The sequence below is a fragment of the Dermacentor andersoni genome, chromosome 11 (genome assembly GCF_023375885.2).
Source record: "Dermacentor andersoni chromosome 11, qqDerAnde1_hic_scaffold, whole genome shotgun sequence".
NCBI lineage: Eukaryota > Metazoa > Arthropoda > Arachnida > Ixodida > Ixodidae > Dermacentor > Dermacentor andersoni.
In genome coordinates this window covers 23,228,051-23,249,433 of record NC_092824.1, presented here as the reverse complement: position 1 = coordinate 23,249,433, position 21,383 = coordinate 23,228,051, and the positions used below count along the sequence as shown (strand labels likewise).

Below are 21,383 nucleotides of genomic sequence, written 5' to 3'. Positions count from 1 at the left end.
CGTCTCGCAGTTGGCATCGGCCTTATTCGGAGTTTTCATTTCGGGATAGCTTGGAGCGGTGTGATGCATAAATAGAGAAATTGCTGGAGAATGAAGCGGTAACCCCTGGGGCGGAGAAGCGTAAATACTGCATAAATAACACATTGCAGAGGACGAAAGAAAGCAAAAGTGCACGCATCGCGGTTAGTTATAAACTATTCATTAACCGCTTTCAAGATGCTTCGCTTCACTTTAATTTGATCATGTGTGTTAGATTTGCACAATTATTATGTGAAGAAAGGTACAGCGTGTACACGAGGTCTCTTAGCCTTTTATCAGCCACCACAGCCTGCTACGCTCGAGCACTATGAAATATACGCATAGAGGTCGCGATGAAAATTTCCCGGGATCTGCGAGCACGTGCCATACTGCGCTTTATCACCTTCTGATAAAGCAAGAGACTTGTATTGTTATGCGCGCTAGCTGCAAAGGACGCGCATGCGCAGTGCCGTATCTCGACACCAGTTTGGGCCGAGGGTGCAGGAATTTGCCATGGAACGCCCTTGTAGAATGCGTGAAGTATGACCACCCCTGCAGTATCCTGCCCTGGGAAATAACCGGCTGCACGGTCCGTACAGAACGGGTGACTATGGCCGGGAAAGAACCAGCACGACCCTACTTTACGATGTCGGGTGGCAGTTGCAAGGTGGACCAGGCTGCAAGCAGTGAAGCCTCTGATCGGGACAATAGCAGGTGAGCTTGAGTTGAACATTTAGTTCTAATTATGTCAAACCTAGACATTCCGTCACATGCAGACTGCCGAATATTTAGGTTCTCTTACGGTGAACCTTTCTAGTTGAGTTTTGATGGATTTGCTCACCGTAGCTGCTGCTGCTGTCTTGGTGAACGGGGCTCACGCAAGAGACGTTTGTAATATGGAATTAGCTTGCACGTAGCCCCAGCGCATCGGCCCTTATACCGGCTCTAGCACCAACGAAATTACTCAGTCAACGAACACGCACTCCCTAATATCCGCCAGGGATCAAGCGCAAGCTCAACAGTGTCTCATTCTTTAATTAGAAGGAAGCTTTCTACACCTTAGCGTTCTATGCGCCTACCCGGTCAATTTGTTGCAAATTATGGTGGGTTAGTCGTGCGAGTAGGTCAATACTAAACCTAAAGTTACGTTAAATTCTGGGCGTTTACGCGCCAAAACCACGGTTTCTTTATCAGGCATGTCGTTGTGGCGGACTCCGGATCACTTTGGATCACCGGGACTTCTTAACGTGCAACCCGTGGAACAGGGGGTCTTAATCAGGTCCCCACCGAAATGCGGCTGCAACAGCCGGTATTTTATCACGCAACTTCTGACTTAGCAGCGCATCATCAAATTCACGACGCCGCAACGACGAGCAATATTAACTTTGTCAGATAGCGGGAAAGGCGTGTCGTAAACTTCGCCAATCTCTGTTACAATGTAATCTGTAGTCGTGTGGTCGTGCTGTCCGTGTCTTGCTGATATTGTCATGGAGTGGCATAATTGTTGTGCTGCTAGAAGCTTTGCAGAAGACCTTTTATTGCCGCGTCGTGAAAGCTTAGCCTCATAAAGGATTCAACAAGCTCGCTGGTTCTCTGTGCATTTTTTTTTATTAGAAGAAAGGCCTAGTCGTTATTTGCCACCCAATACGGGTGCGCCCACACGGGCCGACAAGATGTTCGCACTCATAGGCGTCAATTTGCTTACGCTCTTCTGAGTGCGACGTTCAACAGAAGTTTGTCTGGATTGGAAGAATGGCTCTCAGTTCCAGGTTATTTGATTACATAAAGCGCGAAGACGGTCGTTCTAATATTTCATCAGACATCACATATAGCACAGTATTCCAGGTATGCAGCGTCAAACTTGCGGTAAAAATGCACGTTTGTTCCGTTTACTTTTCTGAGGAAGATTGTTAGTCAATGAAGCACATACGTAACTGGGACGATGATGTATTTGATCGCCAATTTGGCAAATCATTATCTCGGACCTGGTGGCAGTCTGAAAATTCGCTCGAAGTTGATGCGCCTTGAGAACTCACCGGATAGAATTCGTGCATTGCAATATGTGGCGTCAAATAATTAGGAAGGTAATTACAACTTTCTTCTAATAAGTCACATCTACATTTTGATTCCTCGTGGAGGTGACGTTTGCTTCTGGACGTAGCCCAGCCTAGTGAATAAACCTATGCTTCACGACATAGGTGATTTTTTTTTAAATTAGGTGATATAGAAGAAGACCGGCGGTACATGGCAGGCTTAGAAATCTTTAGAACAGCAGCTGGCGAGCGTTTCACTTTTTACGGGTCTTCACCTGAGCATGCAGCAGAATTGTTTCGGATAATTTCTAGCATAGATTAGTCTTTCAATGACTACGCAACGGGCGAAACGTTTCCGCCTGTATATAAACACAAACCAAGTTTGTCTCTTTAAGCTTTGCAAGCAGAATGCCTGTGCAGTTTTAATGAGCACCGAAGCGAAACGTAAAGTGATAGCTGTGGCTTGTTGGATTGCTGCAGAATGCTTAAAAGGGCACCATCGACACATCTAGTGCCCCATGTTACGTTTCTGGTTTAGCTGCATCCGTGAAGGAAACAAAGGCTAACTTTATGATTTGATGACGAATATTTAATAGCCGTCGATGACATTTGTGTTAAAGGGGTACCGACACGACATTTTTGAGTGTGTATTTGTTGCCCTGAATGAAAATGCTAGGCTTTTTAATGCTAGTAAATATGGTGAGAAGGCTATTTTCTAGATCTCTGAGGAGACGGTTTTCAAAGGTCTCAAGATCTAGGGCCTTCAAAGCAAGAAAATGAATTGTCGCAAAGATCTTGTGACTACCTCGTTAAAGGTCTAGACGTGTAACGCGCTGATGTTCTAGACGCTTTGATTCAAAACAACTTCTTTCTTGAACCTCGTATGTACAGGTGAGTGGAAATATCGGAAACACAGATGTCTTGTCCTGCTGTCTTTGGCGTTGCGCCGCTAAGCGCGAGGACTCGGGTTCGAATACCGGCCGTGGCGGCAACACTTCGACGGAGGCGTAATAGGAAAACGCCCGTGCATCGGGTATACGGTAAAAAACTCCAGGTTAAAGAACAAAGAATTTATTGAACGCTAGACGCGAGACGACTGAAACAGCTGACGTTTGATGCGCACGTCGTTTCTTGCTCATCAGGAGCAAAGTTTCAGCTTCCTAGCAAAAACATGACACTACATCGTGCGGCATGATATAGGAGAAGGGTATTTCTTGTAATTTTAGACTGAGAAGAGATCACGCCGAACAGTACCTAGAAATTTCACTGGCAGTAGCAGCCTAACTGCTTTGCTTAAACGGATCATTTATTGTTTTACCGTAATAAGCGAAACGAAAGGAACACATACTGATCAAAGCGAGAACGCTGTTTTGAAACTTTATCGATTCTTAAGTTTCGGCGAACAAGGCGATTGTTCCTTGGCGCCAAATCCATCATCGGAAAGCGCCGGCACTAAAATAAAAGTGTCCGTTGCAAAGGCTTTAGCACGCGGGAGCAGCAGCTTTTCTTAGAACCAAATGCACGATCCAAAATTTGCGTTCCTTACGGCAAACTTTTACTAATTAAGTGCCCTCCCGATCTGTTCTATCGCAGAGTTCCCGAAGAAACCAGAGAAGCAGCGTGGCACCAGCGAGAGAACCAGGCAGCCGAGAGAATCCAAGAGTGCCGCGTTTGCCGGTTCGCTTTCACCGACGCGGAGGCCTTCGAAAAGCACACCGCTGACCACATGCTCGGGAAAACCCACAACTGCTCCGAGTTTGGTAAACTGTATATGACCTCAGGGAACCTCACGAGGCATTTACGCACGCACGCCGAACGATCCTTTGAGTGCAGTGTGTGCGGCCAGAAATTTTATAGCAAAGATAGCTGCAAGAACCACATGGTTGCATGCCGCGTAGGCGCACAGGACTGAGAAGCCTTCGACGGGTCCCTTTAACACGGCACCACGCGCTACGAGATTTGACGAGCACGTCGGGAAGCACCGTCTCACCTGATGGTGGCATCGGCATCGGTGTAGCCGGATATTCACCCGGGAGGAGCGACTTCTCTGGATGTCACCCTGGCGCCAAGACGTGTCGTGTGCCTTTGCCGAAGAGCTTGTCGTCTGAGCTTCAACTGTTCTAGCTGTGCGCTAACTTCTTGACAAACAAAAATGGGCTAATCTTATTCCTTCTGATTAGGGCTGAAGAAGGCCTGCGAATAAACTTTTTACAGTGGTTATCTCGAGAAATACTGTCCGCCAGCTCTGTGGTTTTCTTGGAGGAATGCACCCGTTCTTCCAAGTCGTCTAGCCATGGTTAAAATAAGTTTGTCTCCTGGATTGAACAAAATAGGGAGATATTTTTCTTAGAAAATATAGTAGTAAGGATATTTATAGTAGAGTTCTTAATAGTGTAGTTGAGTAAAGTGCCACCCTAAAATTTTTGCTCCTTGCTGGTAACGTTATCAATAGTTTTAGTGCCCTGCATTGTACAAACAAAATTGCTACAACTGATCCATATTCGTTCAATGGTGGAAATTCAAGGCTCTGCCCGGTGAAAGGTGATACTCACAGCTGAAGAACAGCTACAATAGTTGGCTTAGCTCAGGCATGTAACTAATGATCAAATAAAACATTGCAGTTGCTAATTAATGGACAATAATGACGATGCATTACCCCCCCCCCCCCCCGCCCTCCATTTCGAACGCACGCTCATAGCATCCATCCATCCATCCATCGATACAACCATACTGAACGTGCACAGGCACGTCCGAGTATTTCTGAAAAGAAAGAAATACCGGGCGAGTGTGGAAAATATTTTCAATAAGCAGGAAGAGTTTGACCTGAGGTAATATTCTTTAGCCTTCTACTCTGCTCCAAAGCGATTGAACCGGAGAAAAGACCAAGAAGGGTATAAGTAATGATTATGAGAATAGGTACAGTAAGATGCGATTATGGATGTATGCAAGTTCTTGCCCATAGGGCCCTTTCAGAGTTTAGAATGTAGGCTGTGTTAACAAACAATTATAAAAGAGCCCTGATGGCTTGTAAAATGTGACCATCAATGGAGCGCATTGGCATCTTTGATTGAAGTGAAGCTTCCTTTGCGTGCAAACCCGGGTTAGGCTTACTTGCTTCTTTGTCGTCTACTCGGTCGGCGACTATGTAGGCGAGTATACTTGTGAACAGATATACGAAGGTTATATGAGCGCCCAATAAAACTGCCAAGGGTTAAAACGACCACGAAAAGTTGACATTGCTTAGTTTGCGACCACTGTTTGCCAGGTGTCGAATCTCGCACTGTTGCGTTCTATACTTGTCTATATTACCCGTAGCCCCTCCAGCTCAAGCCAAATCATTGATGTGCAGTATTGCAAGATAAATAAATACAAAAAATAAATGATGCGGCCTATATAGTTCTATGCTGAATGATAAAGTAGTTCCGATAACCTATCCTCGTTGGTGTGTGTGTATATATATATATATATATATATATATATATATATATATACAGTCACGTGGTGGTGACGTTGAACATAGTAGCAATATTGTGAAGTACAAAACTACCTTTTATTGGGCGAACCTGTGCCCACAAAAACAGGCTACAGTTATAGCACAACGATAGCGGCGAACACGGTCGGCGATCGTCGCAAATCTGATCAGCGGGTCAAGCGCGTCGGCTTTTATACAGTAGTCATCGAATGTTCCAGATTAATCGTTGGGACTCGCGTGCTTTCCACAAAGTTCTACACCATTCGCGTCACGGGATGAAATCAGGTAACACAACGTTCAGCGACAACAAACAGCGGATAGGAGCATCGCTAACTTTCCGGAAACTTCGGATACATGCAGGCCCGTCCCGCGCTGTGCGATAACATTTGTTGGGCGGCGAAGCGTGCTCGCCTGATAAAGTACACGTGTCAATACCCTCCTTTTGCACAAGCATCGACCCGATGCTGCAAACAAACGAAAGTAATAAAGAAAAGCACTCGTAGCAAAGAAAACAAAATAAGGAAGTTTGTCAGCGTCCGTAAAACGCACCACGTGGACCACTTCAGATGGTGCGCGGCGGCGCTGTGAATGCGAAATGCCGTCTGGCACGACCTCATAGTCCAGTGCGCCAATACGTCGGATGACCTTGTAGGGTCCGAAATAGCGTCGCAGTAGTTTCTCATTGAGTCCTCGTCGGCGCATCGGGGTCCATACCCAAACACGGTCGCCGGGCTGGTACTCGACGAAGCGTCGTCGGAGGCTCTGGTGCCGGCTGTCGGTCCCCTGCTGGTTCTTTATTCGCAGGCGGACGAGCTGTCGGGCTTCTTCGGCGCGCTGGAGATAGGTAGCGACGTCAAGATCCCCTTCGTCAGTGACGTGCGGCAGCATGGCGTCGAGCGTCGTCGTCGGGTTCCTGCCGTAAACCAGCTCAAACGGCGTGATCTGTGTTGTTTCTTGCACCGCCGTGTTGTAAACGAATGTTACGTACGGCAGGACGGCATCCCAGGTCTTGTGTTCGACGTCGACGTACATTGCTATCATGTCGGCGGGGGTCTTGTTCAGGCGCTCCGTGAGACCATTTGTCTGCGGGTGGTAGGCAGTTGTCCTCCTGTGGCTTGTCTGGCTGTATTGCAGAATGGCTTGGGTGAGTTCTGCTGTAAAAGCTGTTCCTCTGCCGGTGATGAGGATTTCTGGGGCACCATGTCTGAACAGAATGTGCTCTCGAAAAATTTCGCCAATTCGTCTGCGCTGCCTTTTGGTAGAGCTTTAGTTTCAGCGAAGCGGGTGAGGTAGTCCGTCACCACGACGATCCACTTATTCCCGGATGTTGACGTCGGAAACGGCCCCAACAAATCCATCCCGATCTGCTGGAATGGTCCACGAGGAGGTTCGATCGGCTGTAGTAATCCTGCTGGCCTTGTCGGTGGTGTCTTGCGTCGCTGACAGTCTCGGCATGTCTTGACGTAACGGGCGACGTCGGCGGTCAGACGCGGCCAGTAATACCTTTCCTGTATCCTCGACAGCGTACGGGAGAATCCGAGGTGCCCAGTGGTGGGATCGTCGTGTAGGGCGCGCAGGACTTCTGGACGCAGCGCTGGCGGTACAACAAGGTAGCTGGCGCGGACTGGTGAGAAGTTCTTCTTCACGAGCAGGTTGTTTTGTAGCGCGAACGAGGACAACCTGCGCTTAAATGCCCGAGGGACAACGTCAGCGTTCCCTTCCAAGTACTCGACGAGGCCTTTTAGCTCCGAGTCTGCTCGCTGCTGTTTAGTGAAGTCTCCCGCGCTTATTATCCCAAGGAAGGCGTCGTCGTCCTCGTCGTCTTGCGGCGGGGGATTGATGGGGGCGCGTGATAAGTAGTCGGCGTCAGAGTGTTTTCTTCCGGACTTGTATATTACGGTGACGTCATAATCTTGCAGTCTGAGGCTCCACCGCACCAGCCGTCCTGAAGGGCCTTTTAAGTTAGCTAGCCAACACAACGCGTTATGGTCGCTGACGACTTTGAATGGCCTGCCATAGAAGTAAGGGCGGAATTTTGCTGTAGCCCAAATGATGGCGAGGCATTCTTTTTCAGTCGTAGAATAATTGCCTTACGCTTTTGACAGCGACCGGCCAGCATAAGATATCACCCGTTCAAGTCCGTCTTTCCTCTGGACTAGGATGGCACCGAGGCCTAGGCTACTGGCGTGAGTGTGAATTTCAGTATCGGCGTCCTCGTCGACGTGTGCAAGTACCGGCGGCGACTTTATGCGTCGTTTGAGTTCTTGAAATGCCTTGGCCTGCGGCGTTTCCCACTTGAACTCGACATCACATTTCGTTAGATGTGTTAGAAGCGTAAGGTTCCGTCTTTTTCTTCACTAAAACAACTGGAGACGCCCACGGGCTTTTCGATGGCTGGGTGACGTCGTCGCGCAGCATTTCGTCGACTTGTTGCCTAATAGCTTCACGTTCTCGCGTCGAAACTCTGTAAGGGCTCTGGCGGAGTGGTCGAGCGCACTCTTCGGTTATTATGCAGTGGTTTGCGACTGGTATTTGTCGAATCCTCGATGACGTCGAAAAGCAGTCTTTGTATCGTCGAAGCAGACTTCTGAGCTGTTGCTGCTTAATCACGGGGAGACTTGGATTTATGTCGAAGTCTGGCTCGGGAACTTCGGTCGTCGGGTAGATGCGACAGAATCCGAGAGGACAAACGCATCGCTGGTTTCCTGGACTGCTGCAGCACGATGGGGGACACTGGGGCTGCCATTGGGGTAGCCTTGGTGACAGTCGTCTTCGTCTTCTCCGGTAGAAGTCCATGCTCCGGGGGCAGCTGTTGAAGACGGCGGCTTGCTAGATGGTCCGGGACTACGTTGGCTGTCTCTTTGCGGTCCGGACTTGGATCACGGCTTGTCGGGGGCGTCCAGTACATGAACAAAAGGCACCTCCACCAGATGTCACGTGGTGGTGACATTGAAGAACACAGCAGCAATACTGTGAAGGACTAAACTAACTTTTATTGGGCGAATCTGTGACCACAAAAAGAGGCTGCACTTTTAGCCCAACGATAGTGGCGAACACGGTCGGCGATCGTCGAAAATCTGATCAGCGGGTCCAGCGCGTCGGCTTTTATACAGTAGTCTTCGAATGTTCCAGACTGATCGTTGGGACCCGCGTGCCTTCCACAAAGTTCTACGCCATTCGCGTCACCCGATGAAATCAGATAACACAAGGTTCGGCGACAACAGAGAGCGGATAGAAGCATCGATAACTTTCCAGAAACTTCGGATACATGCAGGTGCGTCCCGCGCTGTGCGATAATATTTGTTAGGCGGCGAAACGTGGTCGCCCAATAAACACGTGTCAATGTGTATATATTATTGTAATTCATTGTCGCGGTACAACGCGGACAGACGACAGGGAGACGTTCTTCAAGAACAGGAGGACAGCCTTTTCATAAACAAACAGAACAGGGAAACGTCCTGTTCATCCTCGCCCAACCTTACTGACACCCTAGACGGAGTCCTTAAATATCCCCGTCGTCATTGTCGTTTGCGTAGAATACACGCGTCATTTATCCGTCCCTAAAAGAGCATCGCCCCGATAAGAGGCCAGAAATCTTACCTGAGCAAGAAAGGAACTCTTGCATTTGCTCACATTCGGCTTCATGCGGACAACGTGCCCAAGTTGAGGATGGTGCGTGCGGTGCCGCATTTGGGCAATCGGCAATGAGCTCGTGCGTGACATCCTTGAGTCGCCGCAATACTCGATATGGTCCGAAGTATCGCCTTAACAGCTTCTCGGAGAGGCCTCGTTTCTGTATGCGTGTCCAGACCCACTTTCTGTAGCCGACTTTATAGGTGAATATTCTAAGGTGAAGATCATAGCGGCCTGCGTCGTAGTCCTGCTGCTGGCAGATCATCAAGCGCGTGAGGTGCCGAGCCTCTTCTGCCCGTTGCGTGAACACATCTACGCCCGTGTCAGTGCCGTCAAATTCCGGTGGACATATCGCATCTCACATCTTTCGTACATCCCGTCCGTGAACAAGGGCGGACGCAGTCCTGCGCGTCCTCTCTTGTTTTTGTTTCTTGTTTGGCCGTGTTATGCGTAGAGATGACAAGTAGGATGTCGTTGTCCCAATTTTTATGTTTAATATCCAAGTACACGGAGAGCATGCCTTCAATTTTGTTCAGGCACTCTGTTAATTGGTTGGTTTGTGGATGGTAGGCGTCTGACTTCTGATTAGTAGTTCTGCTTAGCAGCAAGACGTGATCTAAAAGTGCAGCCGTGAATGCGGTTACTTGGTCTGTTATTACGACGGTTGGTGCTTCGTGTCGCAACAGAACGTGCTCAATGAAAAAGCGCGCCACCTCGGCTGCTGTGCTTCTCTGATTGCCTTTGTTTCAGCGTGATTCAGTTATTCAGTGATCAGCGATTCCCTGCAGGAGAAGTGGGAAGTGGGCCGAAAATGTCCATTCCGGTTTCATGAAATGGTCTTCGAGGAACCTGGACGGCTGTAGAATGCTGGCTGGTTTCCTCGTAGGTGACTTATGCCTGCGGCAGCGGAGACAAGTGCGAACGTGATGTTTCACGGTGGTGTTACTGATGGCCGGTAGTACCTTTACTGCACTCTGGCCAATGTTCGTGTCTAGCCTAAATAACCAGAAGTCACTTCATTGTGACAGGCTTGAAGTACTTCCGTACGAAGAGCTGCAGGAATGACGGGCATATAGGGGAACCAAGCCGAAGAAAAATTTCTCTTTTAATGAACTTCCACCTGTAAACAAAACTACGACAGTACCCTTGCGATAACCTTAGGCGGCTTCGCATATATTCCCTCCAAGTAATTGGTTCGGTCAATCAAATTAGGGTCGTCCCGTTGTTGTTGCGCGAGGGCGGAGATGTCCAAAACGCAAAGAAATGCTGAGTCTTGTTCGGGTGGAGCAGGCGACACTATCGGCAATCGGGACAGTCAGCCAGCATGCGTATGTCATTTCCTCGACTCTTACATGACCGTCAGGTCAAACTCTTGTAGCCTCTAACGCGCTAATCGTCCACAAGGATCTTTAAGGTTTGTCAACCAACAGACAGAATGGTGGTCGCTAATATCTCCGAATTGGCGGCCATACAAATGTGGGCGAAATTTCATAACCGCCGATACCACGGCGAGGCATTCTTTCTCAGTTGTGGAGTAATTAGCCTCTCTGCGTGAGAGTATTCTACTTGCATAGGCAAGCACCCTTTATATGTCCTTCTGCCGCTGCACAAGTGCCGCTCCCAAGCAAACATTGCCGACATCAGTGTGTGGAGACATTGCCGCAATTCGCTGATTGCACCTTGCTCTTCGTCACCCCGTACACAAGCAACCTCGTCTCTCGTGAGGCCACTTAACGGCGACGCGATGCGAGCAAAGTCAGCTATAAACCGCGGTAATATGCACAGATACCGAGGAAGCGCCTGACACCCTTTTTATCGGATGGTACGGGAAAATGTGCGACTGCGACAATTTTTTCAGGATCCTGGCGGACACCTGCGTGGCTGACGACGTGACCAACACGCTGTAGTTCCACGAAGCCAAAGCGGCACTCCTCCGGCTTCATGGGGAGGCCGACGGAGCGTATAGAGTGCAGGACCGCTTCGAGCCGTTTGAGGTGTCCCTCAAACGTAGGGGAGAACACGATGACGTCATCGGGGTGCGCTAATCAGCTTTCCCACTTGAGACCCGGAAGCACAGTCATGAGGCGTTGGAACGTAGCAGGGGCAGAGCACAAGCCGTTAGGGAAGACCTTAAGTTTGTATAGGCCATCTGGCATTACGAAACAGGTATTCGAGGTACCTTGGGTCTACTTCCATTCGCCAATATCCGCTGTTCAAGTCCATTGAAGAGATGTAACGTGCGTCTCGAAGCCTGTCGAGCGAATCGTCTATACGGGGAAGCAGGTACACGACTTTCTTTGTCACGTGATTTTGTTTTCGATAGTCCCCTTAGAAACGCAAGCTGCCGTCTTTTTTCTTGACGAGAACTACATGAAATGTCCAGGGACTCGTTGATAGTTGGATCAGTTCGTCGTGAAACATTGTTGTCACTTGCTGTTGTATGGGTTCATGTTCTCTGAGAGCCACACGATGAGAATTTTGGTGAATTGGTCTAGTCGTATGCTCCTTGAGTATTCGGTGCTTTGTTGAAGGCGTCCGACCGACGCTGGACGTCGATGCAAAGCAGTCATTGAACTAGGCCAGTAGAGCAAGAATCCGTCCTCTTTCATGCTGCGACAAAGCAGAACTGACGTCAAGTGCAGGGTCTCAGTCTTGCGTAGGTGCTTCTTCGAGTAGTGAACAGAAGCCGTGAAAATATATGAATGTATATTCATATATTATGAATTATACATAATACGTATAACATGCATATACACATATTAGACATTCGCGGCCGCAGCCATGAATGTATAAACATCCCCAACACCATGAAAATAAGCCACAACCGTGCCCTGTGCACGGTGCCGTCACTCTGTGCTAACGTTTTTTAGCAACAGGTTTATGTGCCTGTTGGCGACATTGAGGATCCCTCGTGCGACTGGGATACCGTGAGTAAACAACAACGTGGTTACTTGGTCGGCAACTCCTTCCTAATGAAATGGTACGTGACATGCTGCCGAAACAAGGGTACATGATCGAGCTGGGATGACGACGTCGTTTTCTGTTAGACGAAAGGAGTTGTGTTGCGGCGACAAGCAAAGGACTACCAGGGCTTTTGTAAAACGTCCCCATGCGCTCCGATATGATAATTACGGTGTCATATTCTTTTAGGAAATCAATTCCAATAATCAAATTTTCGTAGGACGCCGGAAGAACGATGAGAGCGGCCGTGGAAGAAGAATTCCCGTTGTTAATTCTAGCAGTAGATCTTCGAGTAAGCATAAGCAATTATCCGCCTGCAGTCCTTATGCGAGTCCATGGAGTTTTTACTTTTTCATGAGGAGGACGAGTTCCTCAATCATTACAGAGAAGTCGGCACCAGTGTCGACTAACGCTGTCGCCGGCTGCCCGTCCACGAAAACATCAATGTCATCGCTCACAATTTATTCGGCGTTGGTGTTTATCGGCTTCACGGCGTTCTGCAGCGAGTGTTGGGGGATTTTTTATGCCTTGCGGCGGGCCTTCTGCCTTACCCCCGAAATATTCACCAAACGTTGGCTTGAGAGGGGCACGATACCACTCCTTAAGCGCTCCGTCACGTGGCTTTTTGCATAGTTCGTGGGCTTTCATTGCAACCCGGAAAAAAGGACTACGTGAGACGCGTAATAAACGAAACAGCTCGATCGGTGGCTTTTTAAGGTTCTCTACAAATCTACGTATCATACTAGGGGTCCTGAGCAAATAATTTAAAAAGTTGGGTTATTTAACCTAATTAACAAGTTATACGGAAAAATTGTCTGAGTTGCTATAGGCTATTGCTAATAGTATGCGTTCGGTTCAATTCACTTACGACGGGCCTCTCATTTTTAAATTCCTGGCTCAACTTATGTGGAACACCCTGTATATGTCGCCTCACAAGCATGTATATAGGACACGGACCTGTTAATATAGAAGTGTATTAGAGTGAATAGAATCATTGATATACTATAATTTCGTAATTTTAGCCACTGGGTGAATGCCTGTTTATGGAAAATACCCTCAGCGCCCACCAGCTGTCGAAACACAAGAGGTGCAGATTAGTTAAACGTTGAATGATACTAACGAATACATTGTTGCGCCAAAAAAAGGAAAATAAAGACTTGGAAAGGAAGAGTACGAAACGACAGAATGAGCGCTGAACCTAAACTGATTTTATTTTTACAGCAGGGCAGGCAGAATGAACAAATACGCATGCGTACATCAGTGTTGTCTAGAGCGATTATAGTGACGTTTTTCAACATTTGCAACTCGCTTTCAAACAGAAAAACAGACATGTCACTAATACAACTCGGGCCTCTTACTTTTATGTGATATGCCTCCAAAAGTTCTCTTGCCAACGTATCAGCACTCCTGCCAAGTATCTTTATCTCACGCAGTAGTGGCTGGCATGTTCCTTTTAGGCAAACCGTGCAGTGCGCAGGTAAATGCGCGTTACCTTTGTTGATTAGAGAACGTTCATGCTCCCGGGCCCGGTCATTAACACATCTCCCCGTTTGTCCAACGTAGGATTTCGCACATTTTAGCGACATTTCGTATATAACGCCCGTCGCACATTTCACGTGCTGTCTAGTGTGCATTTTCTGGCATCCTGACGTTTTGTCAACGCGGCTTATGCGCGGACACAGTCCAGCCAACTTGCGTGGTGCCGAGAAAACAACTGGCACACCAAACCTTGTGGCAACGTAGTAATACGCGTAGTATTTTCGGTGCATACACGTGTCCTAACCATTCTCTTCTCGACAAGTATTATACATTGCCTTCGTCATCGTGGCATCACTGCGACGTCTCGCACTCGGCATCGGCCTTATTCGGAGTTTGTATTTAGGCAGAGCTTGCGGGCGGTGTGGTGCACACACAAAGAAATTGCTAGACAATGATGCGGTAACCTTTTGTGGCGGAGAAGCATAAGTACTGCATATATAACACGTTGCAGAGCACGAAAGAAAGCAAAAGCGTAGGCATCGCGGTTAGGTGTAGAGTATTTATTAACCGCTTTCAATATGCTTCGTTTCACTTTAATTCGAGCATGTGCGTTGGATTTGAGTATTCATGATGTGACAAAAAGGTGCAGCTTGTACACGAGGTCTCTTCAGACACCACTGCATGCTACGCTCGAGCACTATGAATTATGGGTATACAGGTCGTGATGGAAATTTTGTGGGATATGCGAACACGGGCCAAACTCCGTTTTTATCACCTTCTGATAAAGCGAGACGCTTGTCTTGTTAGGCGCGCCACATAGAAAGGACGCGCATGCGCAGTACATGTCTGGACACCAGGCGCAAGTTTGTGCAGAGGGCGCAGGAATTTGCCTTGGAACGCCCTCGTAGATTGCGTCAAAATTGACCGCGCCTGCACTATCCTTTCCTAGGAAGTCACCCCCTCCACGGTCCGTACGGGACGGGCGACTATGGCTGGGAAAGAAACAGTTCGACCCTACTTGACGATGTCCGGCGGCAGCTGTGACGTGGACCAGGGGGCAAGCAGTGCAGCCACTGATCTGGACTTTGGCAGGTGAGCTTCCATTGAACGTTTACTTCGAATAATGTCAAACCTAGAGAATATGTTACATGGAGACTGCCAAACATTTAGCTTATTTCACGGTAAACCTTTCTAGGCGAGCTCTTATGTGCTTTGTTCGCCGTGGATGCTGCTGTTGTCTTGGTGAATACGGCTCAAAAAAGAGACATTTGCAATGTTCAATTGGCTTGCACGTAGCCCCAGCACACTGGCCTTTATACCGGGTTTAGCGCCTACGAAATTACTGTCAACGAACGCGCCCTACCTAATATTCTATACGAATAAAGTGTAGGCTCCACAGTGTCTTATTCCTTTAATAAAGCGAAGCTTTCTACGCCTCAGGGTTTGATGCGCTCACCCGGTCAATATATTGCAAAGTATGGTGGGCCAGTCCTGCAGGTAGGGCTATACTAAACCTAAACTTCACGGCAGCGGGCACCACACAGCTGCACCTGATTTTATATTCTCGCGCATGTGTTAGCGTGGCCGCAGCTGTCTGTAGTGACACCCTCGGGTGCATTTCTTGTTCAAGACTTGTTGAAGGGTTTGAAGAAATAAAGGCAGTACGGTGCCGCTAATTTCTCTTTTTAGCATCCTGCTGCTTGCGGAGCATAGTAGCGTCGGCAACTCAGTTCTACGTCTTACCGCGACGGCGGACACCGACTGCAAAACCATGCTTCTACCTGCGGCAGCAAACGTTGGAACAGTTCGAGATAATGCGACGCCGCAGAAAGCCATTTTGCGCGAGTCATCTGAAGGCGGCAGAGAAGGCAATGCGGCGCGCGATAATCCCCCCAAAGAAAGAATGAAAGCCAAGCGCGGCGGACGCGCGTGCCAGCACAGCCGCAGCCGCTGCGTTAACAATGGCCCAGACGCGACGGCGCAGAGAAAACGACGCCCAGTGGGCGTTTAGTCTACGAACACGATAACCACGTCAGGCAAGGCTACACGTCAGGCCAGCAGATATGATGGGACGCGCATGCGCACCGCTGCACTAGCGGCCCTCTCGACAGCAGGCACAGCGTCAGTAGACGGCGCGTCGATGCAGTTTGCCACGCGCTCCCGTGGTCCGTATACTTTTGCTCACGGGTGTACGTGTCTTGTGGTTTGGGTGTCCGTGTCGTGCTGGCTGATTTTGTCAAGCAGGTGCACAAATGTTATGCTGCAGTGAGCTCTTCAGAAGATGAAGTTTTATTGCCGCGTCGTGAAAGCTTAGCTTCATATATGCTTGGAAAAGCTCCCTGGTGCTCTATTCATTTTTTTCTTAAATAGAAAAATGCCCAGTCCTTATTTTACACCTCATACATGCGCATCCACGCGGGCGGACAAAATATTCTGGGGGCGAAACTACATGGAATTGTTTCTGAATTGCAAATATGGCTCTCAGTTCAGCTTATTTGAATACATAAAGCGGCAAGATGGCCGTTCTAATATGTGATGACACACCACACATAGCACTGCAATTGCGGTATACGGCGGCAAACATGCTGTAAGAAGGCACTGCTGTTCCGTTTAACTTTCTAAGGAAGGTTGTTGTTAGTCAGAGAAGCACACACGTACCTGGGACGAAAACGTATTTGATCGGCAATTTCGCAAATTATTATCTCGGATCTTGTGAGAGTCTGAAAATTCGCTCGAAGTTGACAGATCTTGACAGCTCACCGGATAGAATTCGTGTATTGCAATATGTGTCGTCAAACAATTAAGAAGTTAATTACAACTTTTTTCTTAACAAGTCATACGTACATTTTTATTTCTCATTCAAGTAATGTTTGCCTATAGGAGTAACCGAGCTTAATGAATAAAGCTATGCTATTTGAGATAAGTGATTCTTTAAAAAAATATGCGATTTAAAAAAGACAGGTGGTACATGGTAGGCTTAGAAATCTTTAGAACAGCAGCTTGTGATTGTCGCACTTTTTATCGGTCTTCATCTGAGCATGCGGCTAAATTCTTCCGGATAATTTCTAGCATAGCTTGGTCTGCCAATGACAACGCAGCGGGCGAAAGATTTTCGCCTGTATATGAATACAAACCAAGTTTGTCTCTTTGAGCTTTGTAAACAGAATGCCTGTGCAGTTTTAATGAGCACCGAAGTCAAAGGTAAAGTTATAGGCTGAGGCTTGTTCGATTGCTGCAGAATGCTTACAAGGGCAGCATCCGCACATCTGCAGCCCCATGTTACGTTTCTGGTTTAGCTACGTTCATGAAAGCAACAAAGGCAAAATTTATGATTTGATGACGAATGTATGATGCCTGTGGATATTTGCTAAAGGGGTTCTGACATGACATTTTGAGTTTGTATTTATTGCGCTGAATGTAAATGCTAGACGTCCAAATCCTAGTACAAATGGTGACAAGGCTATTTCGTAGAGCTCTGACAAGACTGTTTTCAAATGTTTCGAGTTCTAGGACCTTCAAAGCAAGAAAATGAATTGTCGAAAAGATCTTGTCAGTATCTCGTTAAAGGTCTAGACGTGTGCGGCGCGTGTGTTCCAGCCGCTTTGCTTCAAAACAACTTTTTCTTGAGCCTCATATGTACAGGTGTGTGCAAATTTAGGAAACGCATATGTCTTCTGCGGCTGGCTTTGGCGTTGCGCCGATACACGCGAGGACTCGGGTTCGAATACCGGTGGTGGCGGCCACACTTCGACGAAGGCGTAATAGAAAAACGCCCGTGCGCTGTTTACAGGGCCAAGAACTCCAAGCTGTCAAAATTAATCCGGAGTTCCCAACTACGGGCGTGGCCCATAATCATACCATCGTTTTAGCGCCAAATCACCACAGAATATAATAAGCGCAGATGCGAGAAGACGGAAACAGCTGACGTTTTATGCGCACGTCGTTCCTAGCAAAAACATGACAGTATCTCGTGCGGCATGATCTAGAAGGATGTTTCTTGCAATTTTAGGCTGAGAAGAGATCACGCCGCCAGTACCTAGAAATGTCACTGTCAGTAGCAGCATAACTGTTCTGATGAAAGCAATATTTTTTTGTTTTACTGAATTAGTCAAAGAAAAAAAAAAAAACACGTAAGCTGTTTCCCGACGTGTGCCGTTGCCAGTACACCTGTTTCCTAAAAAAGCGTACTGATCTTGAGCACGCTATATTTCCAGAAATCCTGGCCAGACTTCCAAAAAAAAACACCGTGTATCTATTTACTCCGCCTAGGCTTCAGTGGCACCTCTTTTGCCGGAAGAGCGCGAGGCTGAGGTATTGATGGCAAAGGAAAGTTGTAGAACTCGCTCAACGTATAGTCTCAGATCGCCGGTACAAAAAGATGACATAGCACTGCATCGAAACGCACGCGCTCTTTATCGCCAGTTTATGCCTTATGCGATGCTATCCGTCCCACTAACCACCTAAGGGTGTCGATCATCCCGCGAGGAGCCCCTGCATATGCATGGGGGCTTTTCGAATGTGATCGTTGGGTCTGTGTAAATGATGGATCAACCTATATATATATATATATATATATATATATATATATATATATATATATATATATATATATATATATATATATAATAAAATATTTTTAATGTGTGTTCTGGCTGCATGCTGACACGAATTCTTGAAGGTGCGCGAGCACCAACGATTTCAGTGCACCCTTTCATGAATCATGCCCCTGCATAAATAGCCGACGCGCTTGACCAAGACACCGCATTTCGACGATCTATGCGTGTTCACGTCCCTAACTTTTATTGTGGGTACAGGTACGGGATATCACCGCCAAGGAAACAGATGACAATAAGGTAAATTACGGGGCTTTTCAATTTCTGGTATCGTGCAGCGCAGACAACGTCTTGCAGCCTTACCATTGGGTTTCTTTCGCCTCTGTGCTTTTCAGCATCCTTCAACACGGCTCGATGGCTCCAAGCTAGAACACGGTTATAAAACTTTCGCGATTCCTTCAATTTCGATTCCTTTCTTTCACTTTTCCGATTCAAATCATGAAGAGTAAGTTTTGTGGCTGGCTGATGTGCGCACCGGCCTCTTCCATCACCGTCTATCCAACACAAAATAAGGTGAATTGCGAGGCTTTGCAATTTCTGGTATCGTGCAGCACGCACGTCTCAACTGTTTACACGCATATCACCGGGTTTCTCTCGCCTCATTGCTTCTTAGCAATGATAGATAGCGGTTTTGAAACTTTCACGATTCTTATGTTTCGGTGAACAAAACGATTGTGCCTTGGCGCCAAATCCACCATCAGAAAGCGCAGGGACTGTCGAATAAAAGTGTCCGTTGCAGAGGCGGTAGCAGTCGAGAGGAGCACGTTTTTCCTGGAACCAACTGTACGATCTCAAATTTGGGCTCCTTACAGAAACGTTTCACTAATGAAGTGCCCTCCCGACCTGTTCTCTCGCAGAGTCCCCGAAGAAACCAGAGAAGCAGCGTGGCAGCAGCGAGAGAACCAGGCTGCCAACAGAATCCATAAGTGCCACGTGTGTCTGTTCGGTTTCACCGACGCGGAGGCCTTTCAAAAGCACGCCGCTGACCACTCGCTTGGGAAAAACCACCACTGCTCCAAGTGTGGTAAACTGTTTATGCAGAATTACCAGCTCACGAGGCATTCAGGTACGCACGGCGAACCGTCCTTTGAGTGTGACGTGTGCGGCAAAAAGTATCATACCAAAGGTACCTGCAGGAGGCACATGCGTTCATGCCGCATAGGGGCACAGGACCGAGAAGCCGTCGAAGGGTCTCCTTAACACGAAATTGGTCGTGTCCGTCGGGAAGCACCGTTGCAGCTGGCGGTGGATTCGGCATCGGTGCGGCCGGAAGTTCGCCCGGGAGGAGTGACCTTTCTTGATGTCACCCTGGCGCCAAGACGTGTCGTGTGCCTTGGTAGAACTTGCTGTCTGGGCCTCGAATGTTTTAGCTGTGCGCTAACTTTTTGACAAACAAAACTGGGCTAATCTTATTCCTTCTGACTACGGCTGAAGAATGCCTGCGAATAAAGTTCTTACAGTGGTTATCTCTGCAAACAGAGAGATTCTCTACAACAGAGTGATTCTCTACAAACAGAGATTGAGCTGAGGTGATGTTCTTTGGCCTTCTACTCTGCTCACAAGCGAGTGAACCGGAGAAAAGAAAAGAAGAATGGTATAAGTATTGATGATGAGAATATGTACAGTAAGGTGCGATGAATCGTGTATTTATAGTGGTTTGTGTCCATAGGGCTCTTTCAGTCTCGAATCTAGGCTGTTAATAAAGAATTCTAAAACAACCCGGATGGCTTGTAAAATATGACCGTGAATGGCAGGCATTGGCAACTTCGTCGACACCGTTTAATAGCAGCTCGTTAAGTAAATATGTATTGTAGAAATAAAAAGAAGCGAAGAAATTGAGGGGATCGAAATCATTGAAAGTAGTTATATATCGATATCATATGGCGATAGAGGCTTTAAATACGAAAGGAAGGTCGAGATCAAGGAGCCGGAAGGGTAGATGCTGATGAATGTAATAAAACCCGTACAAATAAAGCAGACTAGGTGAGAATTTGTCGGCAGCCCGTTGCAGAGGAGATGTTAAGAAACATCCTCCCCATCACTAATAGCATTCTTCGCGTCCTGTTTGCATTCAGATACATTTTGGTGATAGCGGTGTTCTCGTTCCTTTCGTTTCTGCCATCCTAACTTTTTGGTTGATTTGTATTATTTTTCGGCAAATTCATTTTGTGCACATGGGTCACAAACGAAGCAATTTTTACCTTTTGCCGTCATTTTCATCATAAGCTCCGCATTAGCGTAAAGCTTTAGTATGGCGCTATATCGATCTTCCTGAAAAAAAATAACATGAAATGAATTTTTACAAATTAACTGAAAATAGTTGAATATTTGGCATACCTTACTTAAAGGTCATAATCAATTTGACGATGGTATAGGTGGCGCGCATGATTGAAGAGAAGCTTCCTTTGCGTACACACCCGGATTTTGCTTAGTTGGTCCTCTGCTGTGCGCTCGGTCAGTGACTATCTCGGCGAGTATATTTGTGAATTGATATACGAAGGTAATATCAGCGCTCAATAAAACTTATAAAATTAGCACGAACGGTAAACATTGCTTAGCTTACGACCATTGTCTAACACATGCCGACTCTTGCGATGTTTGATTGGATACCTGTCTATATTACACGACGCCCTCCTACTGAGCCAAATCATTGAATTGCAGTATTTCAAGAAAAATAAAGAAACAAATAAAGGAGTGAGCTTTCATAAACTTTCTATGCTGACTGAAAAAGTACTTCAGGAGATCACATGTCGGTTCCACGTAAATATATATATAATCTACATTTGCCTATAAGACCTGCACACATAACGGCCGCTTATCGACCTAAAAATGATATAGTGCCATCGATTTAGTCGGTTCATTGATTTGATCAAATCAAGGGTTCAGTGATCCCCTCGCGACTATCACGCCATTTCTATGTTCTGCTAGCGATAAGAAACGCAAAAAACTTACCATCAACACCCAAGGAGCACGGGTAAAACGTGTCGACGACGCACACACACGCACGCACAACCTCACACCGAAATGCCAGCACGCCTAATGGACAAACGCATACAAAAGGATCAAAGATATCTCTCCTCTGTAGTACCAAGGGCAAGTCTGATAGTCAAGGAGCAAAAGACCTCCCACAATCTCTCTCACAACCGCTTGTAGAAGCGCCTGCCCATTAACGTC

At 47.3% G+C, this 21,383-nt stretch overlaps 2 long non-coding RNA genes across 2 annotated transcripts; both read left to right on the top strand.

Moving 5' to 3' along the window:
- The first annotated feature begins 499 nt into the window (after positions 1–499).
- Positions 500–4,281, top strand: LOC140212803 (uncharacterized). The gene is made up of 2 exons (XR_011890923.1): positions 500–732; positions 3,645–4,281. It is a non-coding gene; the product is annotated as an uncharacterized lncRNA (long non-coding RNA).
- Positions 4,282–14,469: 10,188 nt separating this feature from the next.
- Positions 14,470–19,685, top strand: LOC129381706 (uncharacterized). Its single transcript, XR_011890883.1, has 2 exons — positions 14,470–14,688; positions 19,067–19,685. It is a non-coding gene; the product is annotated as an uncharacterized lncRNA (long non-coding RNA).
- The last annotated feature ends 1,698 nt before the right edge of the window (positions 19,686–21,383 follow it).